Source organism: Pelodiscus sinensis, chromosome 8 (genome assembly GCF_049634645.1).
Source record: "Pelodiscus sinensis isolate JC-2024 chromosome 8, ASM4963464v1, whole genome shotgun sequence".
NCBI classification, from domain to species: domain Eukaryota; kingdom Metazoa; phylum Chordata; order Testudines; family Trionychidae; genus Pelodiscus; species Pelodiscus sinensis.
The window spans coordinates 72,740,678-72,762,467 of record NC_134718.1 but is presented as its reverse complement, the minus strand read 5'-3'; the positions used below and the strand labels follow the sequence as shown (position 1 = coordinate 72,762,467).

General features: G+C 53.1%; 1 protein-coding gene across 1 annotated transcript in view; it reads left to right on the top strand.

Annotated features, from left to right (window-relative positions):
* The first annotated feature begins 2,653 nt into the window (after positions 1-2,653).
* The window catches only part of SFXN2 (sideroflexin 2), a 102,739-nt gene continuing 83,602 nt past the window's right edge, over positions 2,654-21,790 (top strand). The window contains exons 1-2 of the mRNA XM_075935570.1: positions 2,654-2,711; positions 3,428-3,500. The gene's annotated coding sequence lies outside the window, so the exon portion shown is untranslated. The remainder of the gene's footprint in view (positions 2,712-3,427; positions 3,501-21,790) is intronic.

Here is a 21,790-nt window from a genome sequence, read left to right as displayed (position 1 = left end):
CTCCCCGGCAGGTCAGGGGATTCATCCCCATTTCACAGTCAGGCAAACCAAGGTCCCAGGCGAGCACATCTCACAGAGCCATTCCCCAGCCCTACACAAACTCCACCCCACTGCACCGGGGCTTTAGCTTCTGCAGATGTGACCAATTTGTGCCCAGGCTGATCTGCTCTCCCCGTTCTTGGCCTTTGATCTCCTGGGCTCCCCCGGCGGATGGGAAAGCAGGTCTCCCGCGTCCCTGGGACTCTGAGAGGCACTGGCCCGGCCTTGCCAGGAGCTTGTTCTGGCGTCAGGAACGTGACTCAGGCTGGTGGGATCTTCACTGGGTCCCTCATCTCTCAGCGTTTACAGCGGAGGAGGCTCCGGCCACTCAGGCACTTGTCAGGGGTTGGAATCGAACAGGGGGGAATGATGAGCACAGTGACTTCCAAAGAGACAGGGTCACCCGGCCCCGCCCCGGCAACGCGGCTCCCAGGGAGACAGGGTCACCCGGCCCCGCCCCGGCAACGTGGCTCCCAGGGAGACAGGGTCACCCGGCTCTGCCAGGTCCTGGCAAGGTGATTCCCCGAGCAGATGGGGCTGGTCCCACCCACGGAAGCCCACGGCTGCTCGCTGTGCTGCCCTTAAGCTCTGCCGACACGGAGGATCTCATCTGGGACCAGCTCCGTGGATCCCCCAGGCAGGAGCTTGGCCCAGGGAGGGAGACGGCTCTGAGCAGGGACCAGGGCGTCTCAGCGCCAGCTGGCTCAGCCTAGCGGGAAGCAAGGCCCTCGCGCTGGCCAGGGGCAGACTCCCTCTTGCCTCCCCGGCTCTCGTCCTCAGGCCGGGTCTCAGCGGTGGGGAAGGGATGGACCCAGTGCAGGCTCCGGCCAGCGCATGGAGACTGCGTCTCTAGAGACAGCCAGCTGGCAGGCTCGCCCACCTGCTCTCCGGCAGCTGCCTCTTTCCATCACAGCCCCATCACTAGGGCCCTCAGAGCGGCTGTCGCCCCCACGGCGGCGTCAGGAGCAGCGCTGGCGGCCGGCGGGGGCAGAAGAATGGGATGGGGAGAGTGGGGATTAAAGCAGCTGTTGTCTCCTGCCGACGGATGTGGGGAGGGGAATCTCTCACACCCCCTGTGCCCTGCAGCGTTAACTCACCGGTGCCTTTCTCACTGAGCCACGCGGGCCCCCATGGCCAGTGTCTGCAGCTGCTGCATGTACATGGCAGCCTGGGCTGAGCAGGAGAAGAGGCCAACAGCTGCAGCAGCGAGAACAACTCATCGCCTGGCCTGGCAGTACCTTCCTGGGGGCTCTGACCACGCCGCAGTGCTGAAAAGGGAGCTGCTAAGGCCAGACGGGAGGCTGAATAGGGATTGTAGGAAAGGCCGGAGGAAGGTGGCAGCAGGAAATTAGGTTGGCAAAAATAACGAGCCCAACATTTTGTGTGTGATGAAAGGGAACTAGGTCCCCCAAGGCAGGGAAAACAGTGCCACAAGCTGTTCAATGAAACGCAAGCCGCAGCCGGTATGGGGAAGCCTCAAAGGCCATGGAGCTCTGTAGACTCAGTCGAAGAAACACTGAACGAGGTGACACATGGAACGGCAGCGGGGGGAGAGGAGATAACTCTCGCTGTGATCAAGGCAGTTGGAGAGCCTGGAGCCCAGGAATTATTAAGAAGGGGAGAGAAAATAAGACCCAGAATATCTTACTGCCCCTGTATAAAACTATGGCACGCCCACATCTGGAATACTGTGTACAGATGTGGTCTCCTCACCTCAAAAAAGATATTTTGGCCTTGGAAAGGGTTCAGAAAAGGGCAACTGAAATGATGAGGGGTTTGGAACGGGTCCCATATGAAGAGAGGTTAAAGCGACTGGGGCTTTTCAGTTTAGAAAAGAGGAGACTGAGGGGGGATAGGATAGAGGTCTATAAAATCATGAGTGGTGTGGAGAGGGAGGATAAAGAAAAGTTATTTATTAGTTCCCATAATAGAAGAACTAGAGAACATCAAATGAAATTAATGGGGAGCAGTTGTAAAACTAATAAAACGAGTTTGGGACCCTCAGTGATAAACAGGCTGGGGAGGGCGTGTTTGAGGTGGGCTGGCCATTAGATAAGAATGGCCAGCAAGGAAAACCAAGCAGGAAGACGGAAGCAAGAAAGGACCCAGACGATGGAGGGTACAATGGAAAGACACTGTTGACCTATTAGTGCTCACACCAGGGCTGAGGTCAGCGTAACAGTAGCTCTCAGCGGTATAACATTTTTCACGCTCCTAAGTGATGGAGCTAGATTGACCTATTTTTTAAGCATAGACCAGACCTAACTCAGACAGATTTTCATTCAGCCCCAGGAACAGAACTCAGTACCTTGTGTTCAATGAGACAGAGGCCCCACCATAGGAGCGAAAGGGAAATCTCCATTCACACTAGCACTGGTTTCAGGGACTATAATGGGCCTTAGGACAACATGCTCTCTCTTTCACACTCCCACACGTATTGGTTGCCATTCCAGAGAGCTGTGTGGTGCACACAAACACTACATGGCAGCTTGCAATTTCCAAATTCTCTGGTACTCTAGCAGTGCCCGTGGGCTCTGCTCATTGGGTGGGGAACAGCCAATGGCTACATGCCTTGAATGACCTATAAATTCAGGCCACGGAGGCCTTTTCCTTTCTTTTCAAAATGGCTGCCATCGAGACACTTTGCTAGCTCAAAAGGCTGAGGGTACAAAGTAAGTCAGTCATTTTAAAGTGGAAATCTCCAGGTCCTGAAATAAATTGTGTGTGAGAGAGAAACTCACACATCTTCTATTTTGCCACGGTCCACGCCCATGTGGAATCCAGTCCGTTCTGTCTTGGTATCTATAGTTTACTCCACTCCTTCGGTCTAGAATTTAAAATCGCACCACAACCCTAGCCCAAAATTCTGAGCTCATTATGGGTACCTCAGTCCCGTTAGTATGAGATATGATGGGCCAAAGCAGGGGAGGAAACACAGAACTGGGGTCGTGGCAGAGACCTAAAAGAGGGAAGCTGTTTTCTCCAGTATTTTGTGGCTGCTGGGAAGTTCTGAGCACTTTCCAGTCTCTGCTTTTGTCTCTCTGAGCTGGGAGCTACACAATCTTTGCTTCAGAGGGGGTAGCCAAGTTAATCTATAACTGGAAAAACTTAAAAACAACCAACAGTCCTGCAGCACCGTTAGAGACTAACAAAACATGGAGAGGGTATCACGGGCTTTCATGGGCACAGCCCACTTCTTCAGATGAGTGGTGTTATGTAACATCTTTGCTGTTTGATTTAAAAAACAAACAAAACAACTCCTCTGTATTATGCAGGTCAGACGAGGTATCTGCAAAGTCCTTTCTGGCTTTGGGATCTGTGAAACGAGTGAATGGCTAAATCTCAGCAAATGTGCTTTTAATTTACCTCTCAAATAAATTCCTTTCAGGTCTGCCTTGTGCCAGATCAGCTGTGTCTCCCAGGCCGGTGAGTCGGCTGAGTAAGGCGCTTCCCTGCCAAGGGTAAGTCTTGAGGATTTTCCCCAAACCTACTAGTCAGCAGTTCTCTAAGGCGTTTCCTTTCAATAGCCATACGGTGACACAATGGGTAAGAAGCTGATCCCAGATTTGCACGTGACTGTCTCTGTGAGCTGGGATAAGTCGTTTCACCCAGCTGTGGGGTGGGTGCAGGGTGCTAAGAATGGACCTGTCAATGCAAGTACAGTGTTTTGAAGATGTAGGAGCCGGGTGACAGGATCATGTCTGCATCACTCCCTTCTCCCACAGGCTCCCTCTCGGCGGTGCTCAGGCGTGTACACTCTCTCTCTCTAGGAGCTGCAGCTACACGTTCTAAGTCTTGGCACCGCCGCAGCGAGCGGGGGGTCTCTGTGGAGGCCTGTGCCACTGAGGTTGAAGGTTGAGAGTTCTCTTCCGGGGTGCTACGCGGAGGCAGGGCAGCAGAGCGGCTGTCTGGCCAAGCAGGAGGCAGGCGCTGGTTTGGTCTGTCTTACACTAGTGTACGGTACTAGCAGCTTTACCTGCTGTTGCTTGGATCTGTAACTCAATGAAGCTTTCTTTAAACTTAATTTAAGTTTTGGAAATGAACCATGTGTGCCATTATTGGATTGAAACTACGGTGATTTCAAAACTTTTTCTGGGTTTCTCTTTTCTGTCTACTTCATGTATGTATTTTGAGTTTTCTATTTACTCTGAGGGCCGTACGCAGGAATTTCAGGGTGTGTGTGTGTGTGTGTGTGCTTTTTTAGTAAACGTGGACCACAAGGGTGTGAATGCACCCCCTCTGATCCCCCAAGTAAGCGGGGAAATCAGCCCCAGCCTTCCCCTGGCTGGTCACAACATGGGGGAGGGAGCTTTGAGCAGCAAGTTGCTCCTGCCTTCCCGTCACCAGCCGGAGCATGCTTACTTGGGAGGCCATGGGGGGTGCTTTCACGCCCTTCGCGCACACCCCTGCATATGGGCCTGACTCTACTACATATTTTACAGCAGGGGCGGGGAACCTTTTTTGGGTCAGGGGCCGCTGACCCACAGAAAAATCAGTCGGGGCCCACACACACGTGAGAAGCAACCCCACCCCCACCCCACAAAAAAAATCCATTGACATTGTCCCTGACTGAAAAGGAGAAAGACACTCCCCACATTCCCCTCACACACTAGAGCCTGGGGGGGCCCAGGCTAGTCGATTTTGTGCGCTCCAGCCCTGCAGTGGGGGAAAGGGAGATGGAGCATCCAGACCCCGGGCCTGAGGTTCCTCACTCGTTTTAGAGAGTTTATCTCTTTGATCAAGAGAGAAACTCTCCTCCTCCTCCATAGTAAGAGCTAGGACCACCACAGCAATCCCATTCCAGGGACATCCTGTTTTCCTGGCACCACCAAACCCTTACGTTGCTTTAAGTTATGATAAGAGGAAGCTGCATACGGAATTGGGTGGTCCTAGCTCTCACCCTTTAAGAGGCATTCTTGATCAGACAGACAGACAGACAGACAAATGTTCTAGAATATGTAATAGATCACAGAATGCCATTTGGAAAGTAGAAACTACCTAAGACTGGATTAAAATGTCAGGGGATATCGCAAGAGGAGCGGATGGATCCGTTCTGGTGTAGCCATTAAAGCTTCGCTTTGGAGTTGTTTAATCATTTGACTTAGGCTTGGCAGAATTCCAGCTTAATTTTTTGTATATAATTTCAGTGGATAATATCAATGTTTACTTTTTTAAGGATTGGTTTTTTATTTTATTAATTTCAATGGTCAGCTGTGCAAAATTTCAGGTGTTCAGCATTTGTTGTTATTTCTGTCTAATTAAAGGTTGCAGGACATGAAGGGCAGGTTGGCCAATAATCGTTTAATGACAGTCGATGTGGAGATTCAGAAAGGGGAGAGCGTTATACCCTGTTAAAATACGAACTGTTGACGTCACACACCACATATACAAAGTAAATATCCTGACATCAAATCCTAATAAGATCTCAAGCAGCATCTTTCTTACTTTGCCTACTAGTAAATGATGATATTTTTCTAGGGAAATGTTTTTGGGGGGATTGTGCACGTACAGTGAAATTGACGTTTATTGGCACGTATAGGTAAAAACTGACTCTTCTCAGCCTAATTATACCTTGTACATGTCCCGCTCCTTTTGACCCAAGTATCACAAAGCTCTTAGCAGATAGTAAAGTCCCACAATTTGTTGGGAGGTGAGAATTCTCTCCCTCTCTCAGATCAGACACTGAGTTTACTCCGATTATAAACACTCTTGGGGAGGGACTGCCTTTTATGCTGTGTTTGTACAGCGCCCAGCACAATGGCGTTCTGGACAGGGACTGGGGCTCCTACAAGCTACCACAATACAAATCACAAATAGTCGGGGAGTTCGGAATACAGAACCCAGCAGTGCTGGCTGCCGGAACTTACTGCTCTAACCCTTAGATCATGCTGCCCCTCAGTTTGACTCTGTTTTACATAGAGGCAAAATAAGTGTGCAGTGGTGTTGCATTCTCTGTGGGGCTTGCATCCCAGCGGAGAAGAAGTCTTTTCCACTACACCGGTTCGTGAGACCTTTTGCTTGTAAGCGCTCCTCAGCTCTGCTTTACGTTGTGCCTCGGCTACCGTTTTCCCAGGGTGCTGGCAGGAAAAGAGAGGGTTGGCAGGAAACCTGACATGGCATGTTGTTTTATTGATGGGTTACTTTGTCGTGATGGGGCTTGGGGGGAGGGCGGGTTAGAAACAGAGCATCAATAAACGGCTCGCGTTGTGGACGGAGAGAGACGGATTAGGAGCCGGGTGAAAACGTGTCAGAATGCAGAAAGAAAAATGAGCCGCCGGCTGAGCCAAATTGGTGTCCGATGAAGGCTGCAAGGCCTGGTATAAGCAAAGCACTTGGGCCTGGTGACACTGATCGAGAGAGACTGATGAAAAACAGCTGGATCTGGTTGCAAACATCTGGGGAACCAGGGCTGGTGTGAGGGAGAACTCTAATAACTACAGTGGCTCTGGCTGCTACTTCTCTGTGTTTTACTTTGTGGCTTTGATAAGTCGTCATCAGGCGTTTAATTAAAAAGATAAGAACATAAGAACGGCCATACTGGATTGGAACAAAAGTCCATCCAGCCCAATATCCTGTCTCCCAACAGTGGCCAATGCCAGGTGCCCCAGAGGGACTGAACAGAACAGGGAATCCATCCCCCGTCGCCCATTCCCAGGTTCTGACAAACAGAAACTAGGGACACCATTCCTGTCCATCCTGGCTTATTGCCATGGATGGGCCTAATCTCCATCTAGCTCTTTTTTGAACCTTTAAAGACTTCACAACTTCCTTTGGCAAGGAGTTCCGCAGGTTGGCTGTGCGCTTCATGAAGAAAAACTTCCTTTCATTTGTTTTAAGCCTGCTACCTATTAATTTCATTTGGTGACCCCTAGTTCTTGTGTTATGAGAACAAATGAATAACCTTTCTTTCTTTACTTTCTCCATGCCAGCCATGATTTTATAGACCTCTGTTATATCCCCCTTAGTCCCCTCTTTTCTAAGCTGAAAAGTCCCGGTCTTATTTAGCTCCCCTCATACAGCAGCTGTTCCAAACCCCTAATCATTTTGTTGCCCTTTTCTGAACCTTATCTTTTTTGAGATGAGGCGACCACATCGCTACACAATACACAAGACGTGGGTATACCATGAATTTATACAGAGGCAATAAGATATTCTCTCTCTTATTATCTATCCCTTTTTAAATGATTCCTAACATGTTGCAATTTGTGTGCAGGCAGGATTGGAGCAGTCACTTCTTTAGTTAGCGGGGATGTAAGTGTAGTTCTAAGAGACTCTGCCCTTTCCCTTTTCCCCTCAATTTGGATTACATGTAAAACTTTGGAGCATTGCGGACAAAGGTAACTCCCTTAAGCTAGTGCCTGAGAAACCGCGCAATTGACGCAGGAGTGGTGAAATGCAATTGACGTGGGGCTGGCGGAGTCCAGTCCAGCTCTGAAGCCCAAGCTGATTCAAGTCGGTATAAACCAGATGGGCTGGTGCCGGGAAGGGCATTTTCTTTCTCTGAGCATCTCCAGACTTCGGAACTCACTTCTTCCTCCTACTCCAAAATAACTGGAGTGTGATCATTTCTGATCGGTTTTTTTCGGGTGTTTGAAAATGGGCAGGGGGAGGGGATATCATAAGGGTGGAATTGTTGGAAAAGGAGACGAATGTCTGGGTTTCAAGTTGTCTAACTGGTACTGAAATGATCATTAGGGGCGTGTCTAGACTACAGGGGTTTTTTGGGTTTTTTTTTTTTAAGTGGCCTTTTTTCGAAAAAACTTCCCTTGTGTCTAGACTGCTGCCGTGTTCTTTCGAAAGTAAATCGAAAGAACGCGGCAATTTTTTCGACCGCGGAAAACCTCATTTTACAAGGAAGAACGCCTTTTTTCAAAAGTGCTCTTTCGAAAAAAGGCGCTCTGTAATGCAAACTGCGCTTTTTCGAAAGAGCATCCACACGGCCTGGGTGCTCTCTTTCGAAAAAGCGGCTCGCTTTTTTGAAAGTACAGGTTGTCGTCTAGACGCTCTTTTTCGAAAGAGGCTCTCCAAAAGTATCTTTCGAAAAAGCCTCTTTCGAAAGAGGTTTGCCGTCTAGACGTAGCCTATCTGTATTGCTGCCTGGGGATGTACTTTTAATCTATGGCAAAGGGAATCTGGATAGAAGCCCTTTCACAGCCTTTGAGTGAGTCTAAATAAATCCTTGTTTCTTAAACTGTATTCTGCGGAGAACTCACAAGTGTGCCGCGGGAGCTGCTAAGACGCAGCGGGTGGTGCGAAGAGGCGAGCGAGTGGTGACACAGCAGGAAATGAGGCGGGCTACCCACGTTCCTCATATGCTTCTGTGCCCGGCTTGCCACCACCTGGGAAAACTCCGCACCTTGTCAGAAGGAAGGAGTGTTGCAGGACCAGCAGCAGGGCCGGCTCTAATTAGCTATCTCTGATGCTCGTCTGGGGATCCTGCCTGCCAGGGGAGAGAACGGCCCTAAAGCTGCCACCCCGACCGGATCTTTGCACCGCTGCCTTTAACCCTCGCTTGTTACCCAGGTCAGCTGAGGGAGGCCAGCACCTTCCACCGTCTCGCACAGACAGGGCCCTTCCCTTCAGTATTCTGTGTCAAAAATAACAGAGCCAGGGGCTAGAACTATTGAAGGACAAAACATTAAGCAGTGAGGGACCCACTGTGAATTGGGGGGCAGTGTAAGGCCCTCAGTGCCCCTAAAGCTGGTGTGACTGCTATGGCTGCTGTCAGTCAGCTGCTTGACATTAACCCGTGCTTGATAAGGTGTTGCATTTATAATTTCCACCAATATGAGTAAACAGAGTAAATTACATTTCCCTATTGAAAAGGCAGAAATCTAGAAGGCTTCACAGGGCAGTGAGCAAATATTGTTGTTGTCAGTAAAAGTGTTGTATGGTGTTCAAGGGGCAAGCTGTTTTTTTTTTTTTTTTCCCCCTCAACAAAAAATCCTTGGTATTCCTCATAAAAAAAATGATTGTTTGGTGTTCCTCGGAATTAAAAAGTTTAAGAAACACTGAACTAAACAGTCAGCATAAGGGTGGGGAAAAGACGTTAGATGTAAATCTGATTTCAGTGTCAATCTAGAGCAGGGGTTCTCAAACTTTGTGATACTCTTAGTTGCTCACGACCCCCCTCTAAGTTGCTCGCAACCCCCCAGGGGGTCGGGACCCACAGTCTGAGAAACGCAGACCTAGAGGATAATGTTTGCAGCCCCAGGACGGAATCTTTCCATTCATTTCTAGTCCCTGTCAGTTGTATCGAGTCCTACCATCGTTGGTGGTTTTCTTGAAGCCCCGACGTCTGGAAGCAGGTTATGGCCTGACGTTTTCGGCTTCTGTTAACAAATAAAAGGAAATGCCCAACAGTAACCCCTTGGCCCCTGCTTGTTAGTAGAATTGATGGCGAGTTGGGGTGGATGCAGGCATTACCGGGTGAAAGTCTGTGGCCTGTGTTATGTGAGAGGTAGGAATGTAACCGGGTGACCGTTAACTGGTGAGCATCACCTAGGTGATGCTAACAGGTAACTGGTTAACCAGTGGCCCAGCCAGGTTGGAGAAGGCTCCCTCTCCCCCGTCCAATGTGGGCAGGGGGGCTGCTCCAGACCAGCCAGGCCCACGGCGCCATGGGAGCCCAGTTAAGCAGGTAACTGATTACATGGGATTTTACATCGACTTGGTCTATGAAAATCAGGAACTGAAGGGAGCGCTTTGAAAGCTCCTCGGCAGGCCCCGCTCACGTAGCTCATACAATGCCCTTAACGTGCACGTCGATCCCCGGGGAAGTCGCCCGGCTTTGTTAGAAACGAAACGCCCCGCTGAAATGACGGGGAGCAGATTTAGATGTCACCCCCTTCAGCACTTACATCGTCCTCATCGATATGGGAGCCTGGCTCGGGGAGCTGTTTCGGGGAACCTCCTCAGCTCTTGGAAATGACAAGGGAATATTAATTAGCCAGGGTCTGGGTTGTGTCTCATAATGAATAAATCAAGAGCCTCGCCGCAGAAGATAAATCACTGTCTGGGAGAAAAAACCAGAAAATTCCCCAGATTGTTTAGTGCTTTGTACAGCACCTTTCAAAAGGCTTTGTGGATCTAGAAGGATCATTGCAGCTGCCTCTGGGGGTGGACACCACAGCTGCTTAACAGCTGATAGCCCCACAAATGTGTTCCTATTTAGATTAAGACCCTAGCTAGCGGCCCCAGTGGGGCTCAGGGCCCCACAGCTGTGCACTGACCCGACAATGATACGATCTCAAGGAGAAGCCTTCTCTTTCTGTGTTCCTGTGTTGAGGTCCCCCAACGTCCATCTCCTAGCTGTTCAGTGTTTTGCTGTCCCATTCAGCATGCTTACTGGCACGTCTGCTCCCTTCTGGGCTACTGCGATTCCTGCCCTTTGATCCTCTTCCTCCCCCACCTTCCGTTCTGTTTTTCTCCCTCCTCCCTGTCTCTGTGTCACTCCTGTCTTCCTCCTGCATTTCCTCCCTTGCGGGCCTCTTCCCCGCCCGTTCCAACGGCTACACCGAATAGTGACTGTTCACATTGCATGTGTCTTCCTCAGACTTGAGTGTTAACGTTCCACCTGGGGTCTGGCCCATTCACACCTCCCAGAGTTGTGGTTTCAGGCTGCCTGCAGACTCAGGCAGACACGGCTGCGTCCACTGTGCTCTGATCACACGTTCCAGGTTTAACTTGGTGAGCTCAAGTGATCAGCAGTGGGATGGTTAACGAGCTGAGTTTTAAGTGATCGCCAGACAGTTGTTGCCAGGTCGATATCCCCTTAAGACGAATGGAAGAATTTCCCACTTCTTCCACCGGTGGCTCTAGAAACATGGAGCCCGGCCCGGCCCTACAGAATAGGGGCTGGGACTCTGTCCTGGAAAGCAGAGACTCTGAGAAGGGTTAAAGATTTTAGTCAGTGGTTCTCAAACTTTTTGGCCCACAGCCCGCTCCGCTCAATGCAGACCTTTCCGCAGGCCACCAGCCAACCACCATGACGAGAAAATGGGAGCAGGAGCAGGCTGGGGGTGGTGGTCTGGCCAGGAGGTTGGGCGCAGGAGCGGGCTGAGGGTGGGGAGTCGGATGGGAGGTAGGGTGCAGGGGTGGAGGTACGGGGTCTTGGTGGGAGGTGCGTGGGTGAGGGGACTCAGGGTCCAGGGATGGGATGGGGGATCTGGGTATGAGAGAGATGGGGGGGGCGCTTAACCTGGTTCCATGTCTCCCACTGCTCCCATTGGCCATGATTCCGGCCAATGGGAGCAGCGGGGAAAGCCTCCAAGTGATCAGTTTCCTGCACGGCTGTTCCCCAGCTGGAGGGAAGGTAGCAGCAGTGCACAACGCCACTTCCTCCCACCCCAGAACGGCTCTGGCTCCTCCTCACTGCCCCCCCCCCCAGGAAGCTGGAGCTGGCACCCCAACCTCACAGCCGGGGGCCCTGGGGCCGGAGTGCCAGAACAGGTTCCCTGCTGCAGGGAGGGGGCGAGCCCCAAACCCCATGATGGGCTGAACTTCCACAGAGCAGTAACCCAGCGCTGAATGAATCGGGGGGGGGGGGGCTGCCATTCAAATACAAACATCCTAGACAACAGGCTGGGTGTCACCAGGAGAACAGGTTTGTTGGACAGGAGTCACCTGCTAGGTCTGTGTTTGCGCCGATGCTGCTCAGGGACTCACCTGACAGAGGGGCTGGGAGGTTGTAAGAAGGCAGGAGTCACTTTGCGTGGGGCCTGTGGCCATTTTCATCAGCCCAAGCAGCTGGCACCTGATAAGGGGAGAGGGAGCCCCCCCCCCAAGACTTCCCAAGCAAGGGTGAGCGAGCCACCGGCACGGTGTGATGGGTTTGTGGTTCGCTGCGTGATCTGTTCTCTCCGGCCTTCCTCTCGCTTAAGCAAAGCGCCGTGGTGCGTTCGACCCCTGTGCAGTCTGGGTCCGTGTGCGCACCCGTTACGTGCCACACCAGCTCTGTGCCCAGGGCCCTCAGGCATGGACTCGGGGCAGCACACGGGCCTTGGGCAGTCTCCGGAGGCTGACAGCACACAGGGCTGCCCGTCTGGTGCATGCCAGAGGGTGACGAGCTCCGTGGCCGTTCTGGTGTCCCCGCTTCCAAAGAGATACGGACATCTGGGGAAAGGGGGCAGAAAAGAGCCCAGGAAAACGATGCTAAGGGCGGAAAAGAAACCCCTCCGAGTGGGAGACTCCACAAGCGCCGTCTGCACGGAGCTGACCCACGCGCAGATGGAGAGGTGACAGGGTGACAGTGAAGTCCCTTCCCAGAGAGGATCTAGCGGAGAAAGGCAGAAGACGACCCACCGGCTGGCCGCGGAAGCCAGAGACGTTCCAGGTAGAAAACCAGGACGTGATGCAGGGGGTTCGCGATGGCTTCCAAGGCAGCCCAGATGCCTTTGGTGAGATGGGCTACAGGGAAATAAGAGACTGGGCTTGCGTCATAACCATGAAGGCTGGCCAGCACCTGGGGACTAAGGGGTTAACTATGTCGCCTGTCTCTAGCCAGGTATCTGGTCAGCCAATAGCAATGCAGGAAGGGATTTCAAACTGGGACAAAGGAATTTTTAACGTTTCCCTCCTTTGTCTGGGTCAGAGCAGTTTCTTCCATGTAACAGGGAGATGGGAAGGCCTGTCTCTCTCCCAAGAATGGACTTCTTCTATGTGTACATAAGAACATAAGAACGGCCGTACTGGGTCAGACCAAAGGTCCATCCAGCCCAGTGTCCTGTCTGCCGACAGTGGCCAGCACCAGGTACGCCAGAGAGGGTGGACCGAAGACAATGATCAAGCGATTTGTCTCCTGCCATCTCTCTCCAGCCTCTGACAAACAGAGGCCAAGGACACCATTTTATCCCCGGCTAATAGCCTTTTATGGACCTAACCTCTATGAAATTATCTAGCTTATCTTTAAACTCTATTATAGTCCTAGCCTTCACAGCCTCCTCTGGCAAGGAGTTCCACAGGTTGACTACACGCTGTGTGAAGAAGAACTTTCTTTTATTCGTTTTAAACCTGCTACCCATTAATTTCATTTGGTGTCCTCTAGTTCTTCTATTTAGGGAACTAATAACTTTTCTTTATTGGCCCTCTCCACACCACTCATGATTTTATAGACCTCCATCATATCCCCCCTCAGTCTCCTCTTTTCTAAACTGAAAAGTTTAGTGTAAGTGTAAGTAGGGCAAAGTTAGCGAACCCATCAGGTTTTATTTGTTTCCGGGTTTGGGAATGTGGATCTGATGTCTGAGCTGTTAAAAGTGGGTTTTTCCTCTCTAGGATTTGAGCCCATGGCCGGATCCCCCATGAGTATATCCATTGGTGGCCCTTGCCCTCTAGCCACCTTGATTACGCTTGCAACGGTAGCATTGCTTTGATAATAAAAGTTTTTCCCTTTTTCTAATTAACCGGTATTGATTCATTTCCGTGTCCTGGAAAATCTGTCTGTGGGTATCTGCATGCCTCTTTTTTGCTTTTCAAAGAGCTTGAGGTACCCCTGAGGTTTTTAGGGAGGTTTCCCCAGTGATCTCTTCCCTGGTTTTTTTTGGAATACTTGGGTGGAGGCAGCGGGTTTTTTTCTCCCAAGTCCAGGTATTAGGATTTTGGGGGAAGTTTTTGTACCAAAGCCTGGAGAGATCAGGTTTTGGGGATGTTTTTGCAGGTCCCCAGTTCTGCATTTGTCGTGCTAAAGTGGGGAACAGCCTTGACAGCTCGGTCCGGAGGGAAATGGGCTGATTGAACGGCCTTGTCTGCCTTTGATCTCTACGAATCACTTTCTGCTCGAACAACTCCCTCAAGGCCGGTCATTTTCTTCTGCTCCCTCCACCCCAGGGAAGGTTCATCGCTCTGCTGGACGGGGGATTCCAAGGGCTCCGCTTGCAGCCAGTCCTGGACTCCTCTCTGCACCAAAGCATGGAAAATAAAGCCTTGTGCAGCTTAACGGTGCCCATCTCGCTGCTCCTCTCCATGCCGTCACGGTGCGGGAACCCCGCTGCTGGGGTTTGCACCCCTTCTTCCCCTGAGCGCCAAGAGGAAAAGCAAGGTGGCGAAGTTCTGCCTGCGTCTCTGCTCTGGGCAGGCGGCGCGAGGTTCTGGGGAGAAGGGCCCATGGGGTAAGCCAGGCCTGCCCGCTCCAAGGACCATGACGCAGCAGCTCCGCTCAGTTGCTGGCGAAGCGCCGTCCAGCAGGAACGATGGGGGAGAAAGGAGGGCGGCTTTTCTTGGCTACGTGGCGCCGGCCTGTCAGCGTGATTTATGTTGCAATTTGCATCGCTTTGCATAATGTGCCCATAATGTACTTAGCACTCTGGAGTGTTGTTTGAACACCAGGAAGAAAAAGGCCTGAACTTCGAAGGCCTGATTTTCAAACAGAACTGAGCCAGGCTGCTGACGGGGCCCAGAGACGGATGGATCATAGGGAGGAATTTTATCCCTCCCTGCATTGGCTGGGTGGGCGATGGGGCTCCTGTGTGAGAGAATTGGGTTCTTGATTGTTCATTGCAAGAGCTTTTCCTGTCTTAAGCCTCCATCTCTCCTTGTACTGGCTGCTGTAGACGCAATGTTGTGGACAGATGCTTTGATCTGGCCAGTCCTAGGTCCTCTCCCTATTATTTATTTCTAGTGCCTAGAAGACACTGAGATCAGAGCCTCCCACACTTGGTGCAGCACGAACGCAGAGGAAGAGACAGAGGAAGAGAAAGGAGCTGGCTATTGAAGTAGCAAGACAGACAGAGGATGGGGGCAAGACAGCAGATTGTGGTCCCCCATTCTATAGCTGGATTAACCGAGGCACAGAGAGATTAAGTGATTTGACCAAGGCCAGACTGTGAGTCAGTGGCAGAGTTGGCAATGGGACCCAGGTCCATCGAATCATATAACACTAGAACTGGGGACCCTGAGAGTTCACCTAGTTCAGTCCCCTGCATTCATGCTCCCACAGACGTCCATGCAACCCTGTGGAGTACCAGAGTCAACCGGGGCACCATCAGCGGTCGATTTAGTGGGACCTTACTAGACCAGCTAAATCAAACCCCGGAAGATTGATCTCCGGAACGTTGCTCTCTGGGTAAGTGTAGACCTGACCTGAGTCTCTCTGCAGTGTGGGTAGGACCAGGCAGCTCTGTGTCTGACCAGCACAGGCACCGAACCTGAACAGAAGTTAGAGATGCTTCCTCCATTGCCTGGCCAGAACGAACCCCCAAAATAAGTAGTGCCATCTGTCGACAGCAGAACAGCTCTCCAGAGATGGGCCTCTCTGCACCAACCGCGTTCCGAGAGGAGAGGTTGAAGTCCTATCACGCGGGACCCTGGAGTCCTGTATCTGTTGTACATGAGATGTGTTGAGCCCCCCAGGTCTGTGCTGGCCTGAGAGTGCCAGAGCACCCAGCGTGCAGAGCTAAGATGTCACCTTAGGAATCACATCGGCAGTTATGCCCCCACGCTGACGGGGCCCAGAGACTGCTGCCATAGGGATGGGGAATGCTGGATCTGATCCGCCCGCCCGTATCGGCACAAAGACGCTGTTCGCTCCTGGTGGGACTCATCGCAACAGAGCTCCATCTGGTTAGCGTCACACAGGGCTAAGGGGGACTCGGTCGGTCTGTAAGTGCCTATGGGGGGACCAGATATTGAATCAAGGCTCGTCAACCTCTCCCAGCAAGGCAGCCCCCGAGCCAGAGACGGAATAAATTCAGACTGGAAGTAGCATATCCCTGCAGTGCGGCTGGGAATGGCCCCGGGTCACTGCCCGTGTCTCCTCGGCCTTCTGTGGAGCACACCCCAGGCTCCAGAGACCGACAGGTGAGTGTCTAACCCATCTCGGGGCCATGGCCAGAGAGCAATGGCATCTGTGAATGGATCCCATGCCCTTGGCTCCCACACGATGGCTGCAGAGTTTGGTCAAAGCCTGGAGAATATGTGACTTTTGCATGTGAAATTTCCGAGGCTCTTTCGTGTCTCTGTGAGCTCCAAAGCAGCATACAGAGAAGGACTGGGGGGCATACCTAGAATGCTTGTTATGCACCCCAAACCGTCATTCGTTCGGTTGCAACGCCAAGCCCTCGAATGCTTGGACATGCCCAAGTCAAGGCCGCCTGGATAACCTTAATTCAGCCCCCTGGCGCACGTGCACTCTGACAGTCTGGAATTGCATGATCACAGCGTTTTCCAGGGCTCAGGGTGGCCAGTGCTCCCTCCGTGAGCAGCTCTTCGACATCTGGCCTTTTCCCCATGCGGTGTGTAGCCCCGGCCTGGCCGCACACTGCTAAGCCCTGGCTCTGTCGGTTTGTTTCCTCCTGCACGTTTCTCCGGGGGAAGAAGCGGGGCAGGGGAGGTCCCTGCTGGAATGCCTGGTTTTTTAATATCGCCACGCTGGCATCCCTACCCGAGCGGCTGGGCCGGTAAAGAGGGAGGGTGGGGCCATGGGCTGGGTCAGAGGAACTTAACCTGGCCTATGCTCCCTGCCCCGTCCCTTCCCTCTGTCCCCATCCCAGGCCTGTGCGTGCCCCACAACTAGCTTCTCATCCCAGCTGCATTCTCCTCCCCTAGCCAGTCCTAGCCTTCGGCTTCTCTCCCAGCCCCCTGCCAGTCCCAGCTCCTCCTTCGGTCTCTCCCGACACGGACCTCTAGACCCCCCTCCCCAATATCACCTCCTCCTGTCCCCACTGGCTGCCTGCCCCATCTTCCCTTGCCCCACTAGCCCCAGGGTCTCCACGCTGGCTCCTTAGCCCATCTCAGTCTCCCCCAGCCTGCTGGCTCCAAGTCACCCTCCTCCATTTTGCTCCCAAGCCTCCCATCCCTGTTTCTTTGCCCAGCCAGTCCCAGTGTGACCCCCTCCCCCAACCTTCATCCGGTTCTTCCTGCCCTCCCCTGCAGGCTCCTCCCAGGGTGCTCCCCTCACCTGCCCTTCACAAGTCCCTCTCCTGCCTCATCTGCCTTCAGATCAGGCCCTTCTTTCTCCTCCTCACAGCCTGGGCACAGCAGGGCCCTGCTCTCCGGAAGATGCCGACCCTGGTACAGCCTGCAGCAGCTGCAATTGCAGGGACAGTCTGACCCAGCCCCAGGTCGGGGTGTGCCCAGGGGGACAAAATCATCAGGGAACCAAGCTGCTAAAATCTGAGCCCTACTGGGCATGTGCAAAATGCAGCATTGTCTGCGGCGGGAAACAGGCTTGGCAGAACTCCTTTTTTTTTAAAATAATTCCAATGGCAAATACTGGTATTTTAAGCATTTGCCCCCATTTCGGTTGATTTACATTTTCACCGTTGCTCAAAGCGACGGGCTTTAGGCATTTTCATTTTTATATTTACCTGGGTAAATTTCCACTGTGTTGCGATGGCATGGCGTCGGCTTGCCTTTGTGGGGGGATGGACGAGGACAAGCCGGACAGCGTAAATTAGTTAATAACAGGAAGTGTTGCGATTCAAAAAGTGCAAGCTTTCTAACCATCGCATGTCACAAGAGCCCAAGTGAATATCCGGAAATACCTCTCCAGCAAATTTCATCTGAGTAAGTGGGTTTTGCCCACGAAAGCTCATGATACCATCTATATTTTTCTTATTCTCTAAGGTGCAATAGGATTACTCTTTTTTTAAATTACAGACTAACACGGCTACCCCTCTGAGATCCTTAAATCAGCATCCTCAAAGAGCATTTTTCTTACTTTGCCTGTCAGTGAATTTCTATGATTATTAATGGAAATATATTTCTTTTGTTGGTCTGTGCATGTACAATGTAATTGATGTTTATTGACATTTACTGAAAACACCAAATCCTTCCAAACTTCCTATTACTTGGTTAAATTTGGGCAGATGTTCATGGGAATGGTAAAAACACCGCTCTGACCCCTTCCAAAATGTCAAATCCCTGAATCTCTCTAGCATGGGGCACTAGATTTTGTAAAGAAAGATTTCAAGAATTATATCAACCTGGGAGAAGCCCTGAATTTTCCTGTAACTCGGTTCCCAGAAATGACTCGGTTCCCAGAAATGACTAAACCGTTTTAGCTAATCTTAAAATATATAGTTAGACACTAAGCATAGAAAATTTCAGCCTGAATGTTTCCTCTTTGGCAAAGTTATAAGCAATGAGGCAGATACTTAGCATAGAAAATTTCAGCCCAAATTTTGGCAAAGTTATAAGTAACTGAAAACAGGGACTTAGAATGGAAAGTCTCAGGCAGCTTTAACAAAGAGGCGCCCAGGGCTGTCTATAGAAGTGGCATCTGTATATTTGCGATGGTTGGTGCTCTAAAGATCACAGACGGCTGACAGTGCGTTTAGGAAATCCTGTGTTGTTCATAAATCTGTCTGTCCCATATAGCTGCTATTGTGTGTGGTAAATTGTGTATAGCCCTTTAGCTGGAGCTCTTCTGGGATCTTTGGTCTTTCCTTCTAACACACAGAGCATCGGTCATTCAGTACTCATCACAGCATTAGTTTCCCCAAGCTCTTCTATCAGCAGTTGGCATCTCCTGTCCATGTGCTGCAGCATTGCAGTGGCCATTAGGGAAATGCTGAAGTCATACCGAGACAGTATAGAGAGAAAGATTAAGTGGAGTCACGGTAACTTTTGGTGGGAGCGGTGGGATTGAAGAATTTGTATTGTCTAGCTCCCCTCTTGGCTTTGTGGATATTGGGCTCGGCCCATGTTTGGGATGCTTCTGGAGAACAATAGCTCCTGATCCCTGGCCTCCTTTGTCCCTGGCTTGCAGCACTGGGAAATGCCATTCTCCAGAGGCTAAACCCTGACGTGTCAGGTGACTTACATCTGCGCGCACGCTGAAAGACTCTGCAGCTGTGGTGACTTGCGCCAGACAGTGGTGCTCACTGGGTCATTGTTCCTGGGCCAGAGACCTGCTACCATGCCCCTCCCTTTGATCCGGTGCCTTGTGTGTGATCGGATCCCGCACGACTCGTTCCACATCACCCTCACAGGCACGTGGCGGGGGCACGTAATTGCCAGGACTCAAGGGAAAGATGCTCATTTAAAGGACCCGCACCTCCTGTCTTTAGCACGACCCGCCACACAAGCAGCGCGCGGCCGAACCAAAGCATCCTCTGTCTGACGTAGAACATGACACGCAGGGATGTTCTGAGCTGTAGGGAAGAATGGAGGAGGCCAGTCCACCCCCAGGGAAGAGCTGAGCCCAGGGAAAGCTGGGGGCGGCCGAGCTGCAAACACTCCAAGAATTTGGAGCACGGAAGCACTAACTCAGCTTAGCGGAATCCTCCAGCACTGGAGCTGCGGGGAGACGGGTCCCTCAACGAGGGAGCATCGTCTCCACCAGGACCCGGAGCCGGCTACTCCGGAACAAGGAAGGCGCAGCACCGAGAAGCCGGAAACTGATTTTCTTTGCCCTGACCTGCTTTCTCCTCTTCATTCCCCCTGTTTTTGCCTCTCTCCTTCCCCTGGCTGCTTCCTTGGCTACATCTGGGCCTGGAGGTAAACGTCCTGGTTGCCGTAGAAACAGGGATGAAGGACACACTTCAAACAAAGCCAAGGGAAGCTGTTCTGCCGGATGCTGGCCCAGGCGTTCTGCTGCGGGATCCAAGGATTCCAGGGTTTGCTCCCTGCTGCCTAAACAGCTGGCCAGTGGCTGTGTGCTGGCCCCGGACAAAGCGACAACTCCAGGGGGCTGCTTGGCGCAGCCATATCCAGGCAAACAAGGGCTGGGCCTGCATTGAGCCTGCTCCTCCCGGGAATAGAGTAGGAGAATGTGGGACTTTGAGTGGGAGCCCTGTCCACACTGCCTGGGTCCCCGCCCCCTCCCTTCCTTGGGCAGCAGCATGGCCTAGTGGTCAGAGCAAAGGGCCCCTTTGCCCAGGGTTCAGTTCCAGACTTTGGCAAGGCCTTGTGGCAGGGCAAAGGGAGAGGAATGGAGGCACCAAAGGGTTTAAATCCCTCTTTATGAAGCTCCTGGACCAGCCTTGGCCTGAGGTGGCCTTAGCCGGGCTGCCCTCCAGTAACAGATCAGCCGTGTGCCCGGTCTGGCCTTAGCCGGGCTGCCCTCCAGTAACAGATCAGTCCTGCGCCCGGTCTGGCCTTAGCCGGGCTGCCCTCCAGTAACAGACCAGTCCTGCGCCCGGTCTGGCCTTAGCCGGGCTGCCCTCCAGTAACAGACCAGTCCTGCGCCCGGTCTGGCCTTAGCCGGGCTGCCCTCCAGTAACAGACCAGTCCTGCGCCCGGTCTGGCCTTAGCCGGGCTGCCCTCCAGTAACAGACCAGTCCTGTGCCCGGTCTGGCCTTAGCCGGGCTGCCCTCCAATAACTGACCAGTCCTGTGCCCGGTCTGGCCTTAGCCGGGCTGCCCTCCAGTAACAGATCAGTCCTGTGCCCGGTCTGGCCTTAGCCGGGCTGCCCTCCAATAACTGACCAGTCCTGTGCCCGGTCTGGCCTTAGCCGGGCTGCCCTCCAGTAACAGATCAGTCCTGTGCCCGGTCTGGCCTTAGCCGGGCTGCCCTCCAGTAACAGATCAGTCCTGTGCCCGGTCTGGCCTTAGCCGGGCTGCCCTCCAATAACTGACCAGTCCTGTGCCCGGTCTGGCCTTAGCCGGGCTGCCCTCCAATAACTGACCAGTCCTGTGCCCGGTCTGGCCTTAGCCGGGCTGCCCTCCAGTAACAGACCAGTCCTGCGCCCGGTCTGGCCTTAGCCGGGCTGCCCTCCAATAACTGACCAGTCCTGTGCCCGGTCTGGCCTTAGCCGGGCTGCCCTCCAGTAACAGACCAGTCCTGCGCCCGGTCTGGCCTTAGCCGGGCTGCCCTCCAATAACTGACCAGTCCTGTGCCCGGTCTGGCCTTAGCCGGGCTGCCCTCCAATAACTGACCAGTCCTGCGCCCGGTCTGGCCTTAGCCGGGCTGCCCTCCAGTAACAGACCAGTCCTGCGCCCGGTCTGGCCTTAGCCGGGCTGCCCTCCAGTAACAGACCAGTCCTGTGCCCGGTCTGGCCTTAGCCGGGCTGCCCTCCAGTAACAGACCAGTCCTGCGCCCGGTCTGGCCTTAGCCGGGCTGCCCTCCAGTAACAGATCAGTCCTGTGCCCGGTCTGGCCTTAGCCGGGCTGCCCTCCAGTAACAGACCAGTCCTGTGCCCGGTCTGGCCTTAGCCGGGCTGCCCTCCAGTAACAGACCAGTCCTGCGCCCGGTCTGGCCTTAGCCGGGCTGCCCTCCAGTAACAGACCAGTCCTGCGCCCGGTCTGGCCTTAGCCGGGCTGCCCTCCAGTAACAGACCAGTCCTGCGCCCGGTCTGGCCTTAGCCGGGCTGCCCTCCAGTAACAGACCAGTCCTGCGCCCGGTCTGGCCTTAGCCGGGCTGCCCTCCAGTAACAGACCAGTCCTGTGCCCGGTCTGGCCTTAGCCGGGCTGCCCTCCAATAACTGACCAGCCCTGCGCCCGGCCCTGGCACCACCAGCTGTGCTGAACGAGCCGGTGCCCACATGCAATGGACAGCTGGGGCCCCAGACCAGGCTAATGAAAAGTGCCCAGCGCACTCCTGCTGCCGGCTAGCCCCTGGCCACAAGCCGGCAGCTGCCAGGCTGCCTGCATCTCTCACCGAGGGCACCGCCGCAGCAGCTGGTGGAAGGTGAACTCCCCGGGGTGCCCCGTCGGGCAGCGTCAGCAAAGCGGTGCCGCTCGCTGCGGGAGCCGCCGTTCTTTGCCTTCGATCAGGACGCTCCAAGCCGGAGTCGAAAGCCCCGACGGGGTAACTCCTCCTGGCACAAAAACTCGTGCCTGCAAACGAGGTCACGCCAGCCGGGCGGGGCGCG